The following is a 9,936-nucleotide window of genomic DNA, read 5'->3' as shown; positions in this document are numbered from 1 at the left end:
TAATTTACAGTCTTCTGTCATTCAAAACCTCAGCGTAACAGCATAAATATAATACATTTTGACAAAAGGACACACATTTTACAGAACTAACAGTACTGATAACCTACAGCACTGTTTACTGGTTGTTTAGTTCTAATCTGGTGTGTATCACTGAATGCCATATTTGCATGGTCTTTGCACCACCTGCTGGTGACTTTGTTCCAACACAGCATCATTTACTTTCTTTCTAAAATCCCACGGGTATATGCCCCCATTTCCCATGATCCTCCTGTCTCCACACCTGCACTCACTTCCTCGTAATCTCCCCATCATCACGGATTACCTGCACCTGTTCCTGATATATATAAACATATTGAAAAAAAAATCATTGCAATACTGTTTATACCAATCATATTTTGTTAAAGAAAAGTTTAAAAATAATTGTTAGATACAGTGTTTTAAAAAATACCATCTTTATTTTTGTTGTAATGTGTGAGAAGTATACAGTTTTTTCCTGATTTTTTTGCAATCATGTGGTTCTGATGATGCGCAACATTTAGGTGGAGGGCAGGAAGTGAAAATTAGAATGGCCAAGATCGAGAAAAGTCTGTACTGTGCTGGTTTATAAAGGTATAAACAGAAAATTACAACATATATTGGACGTGATCCTTATGTTAAGGAGCAAATTTGTATACTGAATTGAAAGACTTGCCTGCCAACGAGACAGTAGCTATAGAGAATGTGAAGCTGCAGTCATGCCGTGTTGAGTACTAGTCTGGTTTGCTTATATCGCGCTGCCTTTCTGCTAGTGAGTTTAGGATAGTATTTATGATTTTGTTGTGAAAAGAAAAGAAAAATTACAGCTGCATTTCACACAGAAATGCCACAGCAATGATGTCATGTGCAAACAACCTATTGTATTGAAACCATTTGGGGTCAGTTTTACCCATAACATAAAATCATACCCAGAATTCAAACATAATACAAGGGTTAAATCCTACTTTTTCATTTGGGCAGCTTCTAGTGGAATTTCCAATAAAAATTAACTGTATAGGAGAGAGCTCACACACTGCTAAGTTTTTTTTCTTCAGTGTACCACCAATAAAATTCAGTTATACAGATTTGGAATGACATGTGGGTGCATAAATGATGACTTTTTTTTTTTTTTTGAGTGAACTATCCATTTAAAAGTAGCAATCTTATGTCATTTGGAAAAAAACACATTCTGACACATCTTTAGGCCTATGTTTTTTATCTCATAGGTGTCTTTTTATGTTTAAAAACCTGCTCATGAGCATCTCAACAGACTGACATAAAGTTTGGTAACGCTTTAGATTACAGCCTGGAAAGTACTGCGTAATTACAATGAATTTACAGCATAAGTAGAAAGAACTATTGCAATCTTTTTTAATACATGGGCAAATATAGCTACTTTTGTTTCATGTAGTTACAGGGTAAGTATGACATTACGGGCCGTAAATTAAAGCAGAGCTTTAAAACAACAACAACAACAACAACAACAACAACAAAAAAACGCAAACAATCTGATATGACTTGGAAACCTTTACTTGAAAAACAACTTATTTCAAAACAGATTTAAAGTGACAACACTTCTTATTCATTTATGTTGCTTGGCTATCTCCTCCTCTTGCTCCTCTTCTACTTTTTCTTTCTTTTCACTAATGAATCTTAAGAGGGAATCCCATTTGCTATTCTGTATTAAAAGAAAATACAGTACACCCGGAAATGTGCTCACCATTTACTCATCTTTTACCCTCATGCCATCTGAGATGTATACGACTTTCCTTCTTAAGATGAACACAAAAAGGTTTTTAGAAAAATAAATAATCTGGGAACGCTTTATAATGCAAGCCCACGTGTTCCTAAAAGTCGAAACATCAAACAGGACAAACAGCAATAACTATAGTAATCCATACGACCCTAATGGATGAATCGATGTCTTCTGAAGTGAAACGATACGTATTTCTAAGAAAAATACCAAATATTTTAAAATTTTATACTTTCGACCAACTGTCTTCTCATGCGAGGGTTGAGAGTTCATGCTTGCCGTAACTTGAAGCGTGACGTAAGCGTGCCGAGAAACTCACGCAGATGTTGGATGCCGTCAGTTTTTTTTTATTATTGTTATTATTTTTATTAATGCTCACAACAAAATACACAGAATAACAGATAATGAGAATGAGAAACAAACAAGACAGAATAACAGACGGCAGTTCTTGCGCGAGTTTCACACAAATGTCCTGCAAGAACATCATGAAAGCTTCACGTTGCTCATTTCGTCGAACGCAAAGTCGACTCTCATGCAGACAGGTGACAGGTCAGAAGCGAAAAGATGAACAGACTTAACCATGAGAAAATCTCCGGGTGTACTGTATTTTCTTATAATACAGAATATCAATGGGATTCCTTCTTAAGATTCATCAGATGAGAAACAAGAGCAGGAGGAAGCCAAGCAAGAAACAACAACAACCAAAAAACGGACAAAACTTGTTACTTTCTGTCAGGACTTTAGATTTCGAAATGAAAAGTTGATTTAAAAAAATTAATAATAAGTGTTGTAGACCTGTATTTAATAAAGTTGTTTTTCAAATAAAGGTTTCGGCATCAGTGATATCAGATTGTTTGCATTTTTTTGAATTACTTACCCTGTAACTGCACGAAACAAGAGGGTAACAAACTCTGCTTTAATTTACGGCCCGTAATGTCATACTTACCCCGTAACTGCATGAAACAAGAGTGTAACAAGCTCCACTTTAATTTACGGCCCGTAATGTCATACTTACCCCGTAACTGCATGAAACAAGAGTGTAACAAGTTCCGCTTTAATTTACGGCCCGCAATGTCATATTTACCCCGTTACTACATGAAACAAAAGTAGCTATATTTCCCCATTTATTAAAAAAGATTGCAATAGTTCTTTCTACTTGAAACAACTTAATCAGTGCTCCTTCTCGCTAAATTACTCCCAAACATAAGATTGTTTTCTATCATAACAGTATAAGTACCTCTTAGTTCTAAAATACTTACAGTATAAATAATTTAATATTTTCCTGGTTGTTACCCCTTTATTCCCAATACTTTACATATTGTTCCCCTATACTTACACATACTTACTGTATAGGTACACTATAATAATCGATAGTTACACTGTAAATTTGTTGTTATTATGCAGTACTTTCTGGGCTGTAATCTAAAGCGTTACCTAAAGTTTCACCAGTTTAACCTTTTTTCATTACTTTGGTCTACTGTCATCTCTGATGTTGCCTTATTTAACTTTGCTTCCGCTATATCAGCACTGGGAGAAGGTGTCATATCCTCATGGTAAATATAAGGCGTTGATCACATAAAAACGCACTGCTGGTTTCATCCTGATCATTTGTCACGGGTCATGAGTGTTGGTGAAAAAGGTAAGAGCATCATTTACTAATCGATCTTTACATTCAAATATGTTATAGCGGAGACTGGGGCTTAAGATCAACAATTCAAGTGGTTTTGTATCTTGGTTACAAATACCTATTTAAATCTGCCTTAGATTAAAATAATTCAGTATCATTGTGTATTGTAACATCTGTTGGGTATCAAATGAACACAGTAAACCACATTAAGACACAAGACTTAAGGTGTGTTTCTTAGAAAGTGTTTTCTTAGAACGGAAAGTGACTTTTAAAAAGAAATTTACCTTTAGAAATATTCACTGGAGTAAAAGTGTGACAACTACCCCCAGTGTGTGTATACTGAATGTATACAAATGCATTTGTACTAATGGTTTTGATTTAATATGCTGTTGTTGATGTATACATTTTATATGATTTTCCCAGCTCAGGGGGTAGATATCCTTGTGGTTAAATCTTTTAAAAACTTTATCTGTTGATTTAGTTGTGGTTTTTAGTAAATATAAGCCTAAAAGACCAACATATGTTGTTTTCGAAGTTAATGTCAGTTCCCTTTCAGTCGGTCACGTTCGACGTACGTCAGTAGTGACCGACGAATTGGGATATCGCTTAGAGAGCCCTATCATCTTCGTGTAAACTAAAACAAGCCAATGGAATTGGCGTGCGATATTTGCATAATGCGCACCGCCCCCGACAGGTGTATATAAATAGGAAGCAGATGCAATCGCACTCTGTCTTTCGCTTCGGAGCCATTCACTGGTGTCCTGTTTTAGAAGACTCCTTTCTTCGTTTGTTTTATTCTAAAACATTGCCTCAGAAGAGGATTTACAGCGAGCTATCGGTGCTGGTGAAGAGGGCACGTTCAGCGAGGTCGCGAGTGTCCGAGGAGCTGAGCTATAAGCTCTAAAACTGCTGTTTTCACAGCAACACAAAGAGTGTGTGTGTGTAGCGATTTGGGCCGGTTCCTCGGTGTGTCAGGGAGTGGTGTACCTGACACATCGCGTCGCTCCCTGGGTGCTTCAGCACGAGTGAGTCGACTTCCCCTTCTAAAAGAGCTTTACAGACGAACCCTGACAGTATGTCATTTCGTCTGTGCGTTACTGGGTGCGGTCGTTCCCTGGTCCCTGCTGATGGGCACAATCGCTGCATCTCGTGTTTGGGCATTCTGCACGCTGAAGCAGCTTTTGTGGATGGCTCATGTTCCCATTGCGGGAAAATGACCATCGCAGTGCTGAGGTCGAGGCTCTCCTTCCTGAAGTCTCAGGAAGCGGGAGTCCCCTCTCCTATGCCGCGTACGACCGTTTTTTCCGGGAACCGGAATGACGGTACGGCGCTGTATGGGGAGGGCGACCTGGGGATAACGGTCAGGGCTCCCCCGCCAAGCGGAAACGCTCCTCGGGCCCCTGCCGCCTCATCAGCACCGCAACCCATCGTGCCACCGTTGGTTTCCGCTGGGCCCTCTACGGACTGTCCAGCCGTTACCTTTGGTGTGCCGGCGGCGGATCGGATGTCGATCGCTGCATCGGAAGGTGAGCCTGAGTCCTCGGGGGAAGATTCGGACGCGCTGCCGCCCGGGATGGTAGCGTTGCCCGAGTCGGATCCCGAGCTCACGGCTGTGCTCTCCCGGGCCGCCTTGTGCGTCGGGCTTGAGTGGAACCCTCCACCCTGTCCCGGCCCATCTCGGTTGGACGATTGGTACTTGGGGGGGGGGGTCGCGCTGGTCAAATCCAGCGTCCCGCCCCAATGCCTTTCTTCCCGGAAGTACACGATGAGGTGACCAGGTCTTGGCAAGCTCCGTATGGGGCTCGTACAGGGCCTGGTCCCTCGTCCGCCTTCACCTCCCTGGACGGCAGGGTAGCCAGGGGGTACGCGAGGATCCCGCCAGTCGAGCGGTCTGTTGCAATGCAGTTGTGTCCAACGGCCGCTGGCTGGCGCGGTGAGCCGCGTCTCCCGTCCCAGGCCTGTGAATTCTCAGCCGGTCTGACTGAGAAAGCTTACAGTGCCTGTGGGCAGGCTGCCTCTGCCCTGCACGCGATGGCCCTTTTGCAGGTCTATCAGGCAAAAGCGCTGTCGCAGATGCCCCAGGAAGGTCCTGACCAACAGCTGCTTGGGGAGCTGCGCGCTGCCACTGACCTTGCCCTCCAGGCAACGAAGGTGACAGCGCGTTCTGTTGGCCAGGCGATGTCTACTCTGGTAGTCCAGCAACGCCACCTCTGGCTGACCTTGGCAGACATGAGGGAGACTGACAAACAACAATTCCTGGATTCCCCCGTGTCTCCGGTCGGCCTTTTCGGCGACGCGGTGGAGAGCTGTGCCCAACAGTTCTCCGCTGCACAGAAGCAGGCTGAGGCTATCAGACATGTCATGCCATGGCTCCGCCTCGCCGCTGACAGTTCCCTCCCCATTCGCCAGCAGGTGGCAGTGTGATGGTGCAGACCGCGTCCCGTGCGCTGTCTCCCATGCACACTGCTGCCTCGCAGAGTCCGACCCCACTCTGGGCCGCCCCCAAGCAGTCCGGGTCGGGTCCCTCTCTGCCTTGCTGCCCCACCCCCGGTGCGTCTGTGGTGCCTTTGGTCCCGCTGGCTCAGTGTCTGGAAGCGTGGATCACGCTCCCCAGCCTGTCCAGTTGGCTCATTCATACTATCAGACTCGGCTATGCGATTCAGTTCGCCCGGCATCCCCCGGTCTTCAGGGCTGTCCACTTCACTCCGGTGTCGTTGGACAGTGCACCTGTTCTCTGGGTGGAGATTGCTGTCCTCCTGGCGAAGGATACAATCAAGCCGGTCCCTCCAGCCGATATGAAGTCGGGGTTCTACAGCCCCTACTTCATTGTACCGAAAAAGGGCGGTGGGCTACGGCCAATCCTGGACCGTCCCCAGGATTGGTTTGCAGCAATAGACCTGAAGGACGCGTACTTTCATGTCTCGATTCTGCCTCGACACAGACCCTTCCTAGGTCGGTCTGCGTTCGAGGGTCGGGCATGTCAGTACAAAGTCCTACCCGACATGGTTGTAGCTCCCAGCCGGTTGGGTCTTCAGGTCAACTGGGACAAGAGGAAACTCGCCCCCGGGCAGAGGATCTCTTGTCTCGGTCTCGAGCTAGACTCGGTCGCACGGACTGCGCGTCTCACCGAGGGGCGCATCCAGTCGGTGTTGAACCGCCTGAGCTCGCTCAAGCGCAGGACAGCGGCTCCACTGAAAGATTTTCAGAGGCTCCTGGGGCATATGGCATCTGCAGCCGCGGTAACGCCGCTTGGATTGCTTCATATGAGACCGCTTCAACACTGGCTCCGCGGCCGGGTCCCGAGATGGGCGTGGCAGTGCGGCAGGCTCCGTGTCCCCGTGACACCGAGCTGCCGTCGCACCTTTGTCCGGTGGTTGGACCCTTCGTTCCTGTGGGCCGGAGTACCCCTCGAACGAGTGTCCAGGCACGCTGTGGTCTCCACAGATGTCTCTGCCACGGGATGGGGGGCCACGTACAGCGGGCATGCAGTGACAGGTCTTTGGATGGGGCCTCAGCTGCATTGGCATACCAATTGCCTCGAGTTGCTAGCGGTTCGTCTTGCGCTGGCCCGCTTCAAGAAGCTGTTGTCAGGCAAGCACGTTCTAGTCCGCTCACAAAGCACAACCGTCAAGGTGGTCTACGCTTCCGTCGCAGGTCGCAACTCGCCCGCCATCTCTTGTTGTGGAGTCAGAAGGATCTGAGGTCCTTTCGGGCCACTCGTGTCTCAGGTGTGCTCAACCGTGCAGCCGACAAGCTGTCACGGCAGCATCTACTTGCGGGCGAGTGGCGTTCTCCACCCCCAGGCGGTCCAGCTGATTTGGCAGCGTTTCGGCGAGGCCCAGGTAGCCCTGTTTGCCTCCCTGGAAACTGCCCTCTGCCAGTGGTTTTATTCCCTGACCGGCGGCACGCTCGGCATGGATGCCCTGGCACACAGCTGGCCCCCGGGTCTGCGCAAATATGCGTTTCCCCCAGTGAGCCTTCTCGCACAACTCATGTGCAAGGTCAGGGAGGACGGGGAGCAGGTTCTGTTAGTGGCTCCGTACTGGCCCACTCGGACCTGGTTCTCAGACCTCATTCTCCTCGCGACAGCACCTCCCTGGCCGATTCCTCTGAGGAAGGACCCCCTGACTCAGAGACGGGGCACCCTGTGGCACCCGCGTCCCGATCTGTGGAACCTCCACGTGTGGTCCCTGGACGGGATGCGGAGGTTCTGAGTGATCTCCCGCAAGCGGTCGTAGACACCATCACTTCCGCTAGAGCTCCTTCCACTAGGAATCTCTATGCGTTGAAGTGGAACCTGTTCGTCGAATGGTGCGCCTCTCGCCGAGAGGACCTCCGATCATGTTCGGTCGGATCCGTGCTTTCCTTTCTGCAAGATGGGTTGGAGCGAAGGCTGTCTCCCTCCACCCTCAAGGTGTATGTTGCCGCTATTGCTGCACATCACCATGCAGTTGAGGGTAATTCCCTGGGGAGACACGATCTGATCGTCAGATTCCTGAGGGGGGCCAGGAGACTCAATCCTCCTCGCCCTTCCTCTGTACCCTCTTGGGATTTGACCCTGGTTCTCACAGCTCTCCGGGGTCATCCCTTTGAACCTTTTCAATCAGTCGACCTGAAACTAATGTCTCTTAAGACTGTTCTTCTGGTTGCATTGGCTTCCCTGAAGAGGGTAGGGGATCTGCATGCATTTTCGGTCGACGAAACGTGCCTAGAATTCGGGCCCGGTGATTCTCACGTCATCCTGAGACCCCGGCCTGGATACGTGCCCAAGGTTCCTACCACTCCCTTCAGAGATCAGGTAGTGAACCTGCAAGCGCTGCCCTCGGAGGAGGCAGACCCAGCCCTAGCTTTGCTCTGTCCCGTCCGCGCTCTGCGCGTTTACGTGGACAGAACGCGAAGCTTCAGGACCTCAGATCAGCTCTTCATCTGTTACGGAGGCCAGCAGAAGGGAAAGGCTGTCTCCAAGCAGAGGATGGCCCACTGGATAGTGGATGCCATCGCCTTGGCGTATGAATCCCAGGGCGTGCCTTGCCCGCTCGGGTTGAGAGCCCACTCCACCAGAGGGGTGGCCTCTTCCTGGGTGCTGGCTCATGGCGCCTCGCTGACAGATATCTGTAGAGCTGCGGGCTGGGCGACACCAAACACGTTCGCTAGGTTTTATAGCCTACGTGTAGAGCCGGTATCCTCACGTGTACTCGCATCCACTAGTCGGTAGACGTGTTGTACCCACTCTAAGTGTCGGCTTGCAATGCCATTCCCGCCACTGGCCGGATACGTGCATACTTCACTCCAGTCGTGTTCCCCGCTTGGCGAACCCTGTCGAGTTCCTCCGCCTCCCCCTTCGGCTCGGACATTGCGGAGTGTCTGATGCCAGGCCTACATCCGTCGCTGACGCTGTCTGTTGGCTGGGGCCCATATGTCGTGACCCCTCTACGTGAGCGGTCCCATATGTGTATTTTCCATGGTTTAAAACTCCCTACGGGCCGAGTCCGTGTCTTTCCCTTAGCAGAGCCAGCTCTGCTGTCACCTGTCAGATGAGTCTCCCCCTACCAGGTGGAGCCATCCCAGGGACTCCATATGCGTACTGCCCCCCGGGCCAGTCCATATGTGTATTTCCCACGTAAACTCCTCCCCCATTGGGTAGGTAGTGGTCTCCGCAGCATCCCTTACGGGTTCGCTTCCCTAGTGTGTCTAGTTTACTTAGTGGGTAGTGGTTAGACAGCAGTAGACTCTCTCGGTGTAAGCTCGCCCCCTTCACCGCCAGCCGGTGCTATGGGCGGCTGAGCTTGCGTTGGGCACTGGAAGGGGTTTCGTAACTGTGGCGCTTTAGTTGGGATCCCAATTCGTCGGTCACTACTGACGTACGTCGAACGTGACCGACTGAAAGGGAACGTCTCGGTTACGTATGTAATCCTCGTTCCCTGAAGGAGGGAACGGAGACGTACGTCCCGTCGCCACAGTTTCTGTACCCTCGCTGTAGTGCGGACACCAGTTGTCTCCTCAGCGAAAAACAGAGTGCGATTGCATCTGCTTCCTATTTATATACACCTGTCGGGGGCGGTGCGCATTATGCAAATATCGCACGCCAATTCCATTGGCTTGTTTTAGTTTACACGAAGATGATAGGGCTCTCTAAGCGATATCCCAATTCGTCGGTCACTACTGACGTACGTCTCCGTTCCCTCCTTCAGGGAAGGAGGGTTACATACGTAACCGAGACGTTTTATATAATCTCAACCCACAAGACTATCTTGGTCAACAGCTTTTACTGTAGATGGGGCTTAATTTGAGCTGGCCTGAAAGAGGAAGTTAAACTTAAATGAAGCATTTCTAATCCAGTCACAATGAGTCTGTCTGAACTTCAATAAACTCCAACGTCAAAACAGATAACTAAATAATATTTACACATTTAGTTAATGTACTATATAAATTACAACAGTTTAAAACACTTAAATATAACAGAAATAAGTCACTGTACATTTGTTGTAGGTTTTGTAATACTGATGTCAGTCAGAATGGCTCCTCCTCTTCCTCTGATCTT

At 48.4% G+C, this 9,936-nt stretch overlaps 1 protein-coding gene across 1 annotated transcript in view; it reads right to left on the bottom strand.

The window, feature by feature from the left end:
• The window catches only part of LOC137032441 (B-cell receptor CD22-like), a 900,294-nt gene that overhangs the window by 460,396 nt on the left and 429,962 nt on the right, over positions 1-9,936 (bottom strand). The gene's annotated exons all lie outside the window — the stretch shown is intronic.

The sequence above is a fragment of the Chanodichthys erythropterus genome, chromosome 12 (genome assembly GCF_024489055.1).
Source record: "Chanodichthys erythropterus isolate Z2021 chromosome 12, ASM2448905v1, whole genome shotgun sequence".
Lineage (NCBI taxonomy): Eukaryota > Metazoa > Chordata > Actinopteri > Cypriniformes > Xenocyprididae > Chanodichthys > Chanodichthys erythropterus.
This window is presented reverse-complemented; position numbering and strand designations above follow the sequence as displayed.